Genomic DNA, 6,097 nt, shown 5'->3' with positions numbered 1-6,097 from the left:
CTTCTTCTCTCAACTTGTCAAAGTCATTCTCCATCCAGCTTTGTTCCGTTGCTGTCAATGAGTTGTATTCCTTTGGAGGGGGTGATGCGCTCTGATTTTTTTAATTTCCAGCTTTTCTGCACTGCTTTTTCCATCTTTGTGGTTTTATCTGCCTTTGGTCTTTGATGATGGCAACATACTGATGGGGTTTTGGTGTGGGTGTCCTTTCTGTTTGTTAGTTTTCCTTCTAACAGTCAGGACCCTCAGCTGTCGGAGTTTCCTTGAGGTCCACTCCAGACCCTGTTTGCCTGGGTATCAGCAGCGATGGCTGCAGAAGATAGAATATTGCTGAACAGCAAGTGTTGCTGTCTGATTCTTGCTCTGGAAGCTTCGTCTCAGGGGTGTACCCTGCTGTGTGAGGTATGAGGTGTTGGTCTGCACCTAGCAGGAGATGTCTCCCAGTTAGGCTACTCAGGGGTCAGGGACCCACTTGAGCAGGCAGTCTGTCCATTCTCAGATCTCAACCTCCATGCTGGGAGATCCACTGCTCTCTTCAAAGCTGTCAGACAGGGGCATTTACCTCTGCCAAGGTTTCTGCTGCTTTTTGTTTAGCTCTGCCCTGTCCCCAGAGGAGAAGTCTACAGAGGCAGGCCGGCCTTCTAGACCTGTGGTGAGCACCACCCAATTCGAGCTTCCTGGTGGCTTTGTTTACCTACTTAAGTCTCAGCAATGGCAGGCGCCCCTCCCCCAACCTTGCTGCCGCCTTGCAGTTAGATCTCAGACTGCTGTGCTAGCAATGAAGGAGGCTCCGTGGGTGTGGGACCCACGGGGCAAGGTGTGGGATATAATCTCCCGGTGTTCCATTTGCTAAGACCCTTGGTAAAGGGCAGTATTAGGGTGGGAGTTACCCGATTTTCCAGGTATTATGTGTCTCACTTTCCTTTGGCTAGGAAAAGGAATTCCCTTCCCCCTTGCACTTCCCAGGTGAGGTGATGCCTCGCCCTGCTTCAGCTCTTGCTGGTTGGGCTGCACCCTCAGACCAGCACCAACTGTCCGACATGCCCCAGTGAGATGAACCCAGTACCTCAGTTGAAAATGCAGAAATCACCCATCTTCTGTGTCGCTCACACTGGGAGCTGGAGGCTGGAGTTGTTCCTATTCGGCCATCTTGGGCACGCCCCCATATCTATCCTTTTTTAAAATGTGTAACAATATAACACATAATTTTAAAAATGTGTAACAATAATTGAACAGTGTAACAAATGTCTTATTTGTAACAGCAAGCAAAAATATAAAGTAGCTCAATGTAAACTTAACATTTTTAAAATATGCAGTACCTGTTAAAAAGCCTTAAGATGTTCCATGAAGCTTGGGATCATAAAGGAATATAGAAAAAGAAAGGCAATCTTCCCAGATAAGAACAACTCAATTTTGAATAGATGAAGCTTTTTCCAAATTAAGGAAGTGTTTAATTCAACTCTAATCAAAAGGTCAATAAGATTAGCCAGAACGAAACTAAAAGGAAGATCTAAAAGTTCACTTGGTAGAAAAAACTAATTAAAATGAAGTCAAAACATTTTTCCAGGAAAATTGAGAAGGTAAATATGTGAAACATATTACAAAGCTACAACATTCTTCCTTGTTATTTGATCTGAACATATTTACTGAAACTCTCAATGCCTCTGCTTTCTACCTGTGAGGAATACCATCTATTATTATTAAGAGCTATTTGCAGTAATAAGGTTCATTAGGTCGTCAATAAGCAAATCTTGTTTGGTGGATTATATAAAATAATGTTCATAAAATACCAAGCAAGCATATTAAAGCTCAATAAGTCTTTCTTGCCTGCTGAACAGAAAAACCCAATACACTAAGATAGTAGGTGTTGCAGTAGAAGAAGAGCTTAATAATCATGGAGCACCGAGAGAGGAGGACAGGAGATTTTGCTCAGATCTGCCTCCCAAGAACTCAGCAGCTAGTGTTTTTAAGGATAAGTTGACAGGCAGGGGCTAGGGATGTCTAAATCATAGGGATGTCTAAACTATGAAATCAAGTGTCCTCGTGTGCTGAATTGGTTTCCAGGTAGGGCTCACAGGACTAATCAAGTCAATTCTGTGGTATGGGTCATGGGTCTGGGTGGCATCAGTTGTTCTGCCACAATGCAAAAGTCTGAAAAATATCTCAAAGACGAGTCTTAGGTTTTGCAATAGTGACATTATATACGGGAGTAATTGGGGGTAGTTACAAATCTTGTGACTTCTGACTATATGACTCCTGAGCAGCAACTGTAGAAAAGAAAACTAGGGAGCAATGGCTGTTTATCATTTAAGTAAGCCTACATCATAGCAGAATTCAGCCCCTTCCCATAATTCTAACCTTGAAGACTTTCATTAGCTTTACAAAGGCAGTTTCAGTTCCCAAACAAGGCGGGGGCTAGTTTTGGAAAGTGACTATCATCATCCTTGATTTAAAGTTAAACTATAAGCTAAATTTCTCCCATAGTTAACTTGGCTTATGCCCAGGAATGAACAAGGGCAATTAGCTTGTGAAATTATAAGTCAGATGGAGTCAGTGATGTTACATTTCTCTCACTGTTACATTTTTTGCAAAGGCAATTTCTAGCAGACAGATTATCAAGAATAAGTACTCAGTAAAAGTTAGTAGCTATTGTCATTATTTTTACAGCATAATACTTGGCTAATGATACACACCAAATCTATTTATTCATTTGCCCAAGGAACATATTTGCTGAATACATACTATATGCCAGGCAATTCTTGATGCTGGGGAAATTGTGGTAAAGCAAACAAAGCCCATGTTTTCATGGAGCCTATACTCCCAATGTTGAAGACAATACAATTAAATGGACAAGCAATTTTGGATACTGCTAAATCCCAGAAAGAAACTATTAATAAGGTCAAATGACCCGATTGATAGGAAAGTATATCTAAGATAGGCAGATCAGGAAGACCTCTTTGAAATAGACAAAGCATAAGGAATAAACCATATGGAGTTCTGGGAAGGAGCCTTCCAAGCAGGGGCAGCAAATGTTAAAACCATAAGAGGAACCAGCTTGGAGAGTAAATGAAGACTAAGAATTACTCTCTATGTGATTGGTGAGTAATGATTCAAGGGAGAGTAAGGGAGATCAATAGATATAGCTAGATAGGCAAGAACCAGATAAAGAGACAGAGGTGAGGAGAAACCAGAGTAGACCCCTAACTCTATGTCACATGCCAAGATTACTTCCAGAGAAATCAAAAGATTAAATATAAAATATGAAAACATAATAATTGTAGGGGATTATTTATATGATTCTGGAAAGGTGAAAATGTTTTAAAGCATACAATTAACAGCACAAATCATAATGGAATAAACAGCTATATATGAACACATAACACCTTCCAATTCCCATGCATTAAAAATACAATAAATAAGTTGGGCATGGTGGCTCATGTCTGCAATCCCAGCAGTTTGAGAGGCTGAGGTGGACGGATCACCTGAGGTCAGGAGTTCAAGACCAACCTGGCCAACATGGCGAAACCCTGCCTCTACTGAAAATACAAAAATTAGCTGGTTGTGGTGGTGTATGCCTGTAATCCCAGCTACCTGGAAGGCTAAGACAGGAGAATCGCTTGGACATGGGAGGTAGAAGTTGCAGTGAGCCGAGATCATGCCATTGCACTCCAGCCTGGGTGACAGAGCGAGACCCCATCTCAAAAAATGATATATATACATATATATATATATACACACACACACACAACCACAAACACACATTAAAAAGAAAGTTAGAAAACATTACAAGCTCTGAGAAATATGTGCAATTTAGTTAACAAGTGTTAACGTGTTTAATAACTTACTTGAGTAAAAAATAAGTAAATCTAAATTAAAATACAAACACAGGAAGAAAAAATACAAATCTACAAATGGAAATATATAAATACATGAATAATTACAAAAAGTGAAATAGTGATAACCAATAAACACATGCAACATGTTATCACTGTACTAGTAATCAAAAACATGCAAAAGTAAAAAATGGAATATAACTTTCTGATCATCAAATTCATAAATTCAAAAAAATTATAAATTCAGTGTTGATAAAAGTCAATTATGCTGCCCAAATGGGATATGCATTCCAACTGAGGTCTTTAGAAAGTGTAAATCTAAGGGTAAATTTGAATATAAAAGGAAATGTAAGTTAACAGGCCCTTCTAGAAGTTAGGGGCCTCAAAAATCTAAACATGTTTAGGAGGGGAAGGCAAGATGGTTGACTAGATGCAACCAGGTGAAAGCTCCCACCAAGGAACTTAGATGGCTGGCATGCTCCTAACAGATCTTTGGAGGGAAGGCACTGAGAGTAGACAGAGGAAAGACACAGAAGCTTGACTGAAGGGGGAGAAAGCTAGGAACCATACATGAGGCTATAGTGTACCTACAGTGGTTCCTGGTCTCCAATGGCTCCAGGAGAATGGGTAAGTTGAACCATCAAGGAACAAACTGTTCTCACTGTGAGCCTCTGGAACCCCAGCAGAAAGAGATCAAGGACACTTGAGTTGGCAAGGAGAACTGCTTAGAGAAGTAGGGGCAGCAAGCCAGCTGATGTGGAGCACAGAGGGTTTGGCATGGGAGTGCCGGTAGCGGAGCATGACCAGAGATGGCCATCCCCCTAAGATCCACATGCTCTCACAGGAGACTTTTGCTTTAGGGAAACTGTTGGTCCTAAACTCTGCAGTGTGGCCTTGTCCATCAGATGGGACCAGTCTGACCTGAGCACTCCTTGGTCTGCTAGTCTGTCCCAGGGCCCCTTGGTCACACCTGTTGCAGGGCAGCCTTGGGTACCCGGGAGACACTTACCATAGCTTATGCACTGAAAGACCATGACTGACCAGTGAAGAGCTCCAGTGGGGTGACCCCTATGGGCAGGCACCAGCCCATACACTTCTTCCCCATACTGCAGCTCCCCATGGGCCCACTGCAGCTCCCTAAAGCAGTTTGCTAGCAAATATCTGCATCAATGGGTTTTGATTGTTTTGCACCAGTTGTGTGTGGGCATACAGAGTTCTTTCCTTCCTCCCCCCACACCACTGACCACCAATGCAGATGGAACTTTGGTGGGCACAGAACCAGCCAGGTCCAATTCTGTTAGTGCCCTGACCTTGTGCTAACACTGCACAGAGAAGAATAGACACCCCTCTGCCCTAAGCAACCACTCCTGCTTGTAGGGTACAAAGAAGGCACCCAGACCTGTGTTTACCAATACCCCACCACCCACCCATCACCACCCTCCACTATGACCACACACACAGCTGTCACCGGGGGACCCCACCCATACCCCCTGAGCTGCATTGCCTCCACAACTGTGGTGAATGCCCACAGGGAGATAGGCACCCCGGTGCCCACTAGCACTCTACTGTAGCTGCTGTTGCACTGTTGAAGACACATGCAAAGGAGGGTGGATCTTGCTTTCACTACACTATGAAATGCTTTGGCTGACACAATTCATTGGAGTGTAGTGATCAGTGATCTGGGAACATCTCAGTCCCCACAGAACAGTGGATTCTTAACCTTAAGGAGCCAGAGAAAAGTTGGGTCCAATACAAGTTCCCGAGAGTTGGAGCACACAGTCAACGAGTTGGGAGCTAAGGACTGGCCCCCTAAAATCTTACAGAAATGAGGCCAGTGAGCTGAATCCACCTTATACCACAATCAAATCCTGAAGGTCATCAGGCAGGATAAATGAAAAAATACCCATCCACAAATAAGCAACCTCACAGATTGAAGAGATAAGCCCACAAACATAAGAATCAGTGCAATGACCTTGAAAACTCAAAAAGCCAGAGTGCTTTCTCTCATCCAAATGACCGTATCACCTCGCCAGCAAGGGTTCTGTATCAGGCTCAGATGGATAAAATGACAGAAATAGAATTAAGAATATAGATAGGAACAAAGATCATTTAGCTAGAGGAACATGTTGAAACCCAATTCAAGGAGGCTAAAATTGTGATAAAACAAGACAGTAGCCAATAGCAAAATAGCCAGTGTAGAAATAGTGTAACCAGCCTGATAGTTAAACAACACTCTACAAGAATTGCATAATGTAATCACAAGTATC

The sequence above is a fragment of the Macaca thibetana genome, chromosome 14 (genome assembly GCF_024542745.1).
Source record: "Macaca thibetana thibetana isolate TM-01 chromosome 14, ASM2454274v1, whole genome shotgun sequence".
Lineage (NCBI taxonomy): Eukaryota > Metazoa > Chordata > Mammalia > Primates > Cercopithecidae > Macaca > Macaca thibetana.
Note: the sequence above shows the minus strand (reverse complement) of the source record.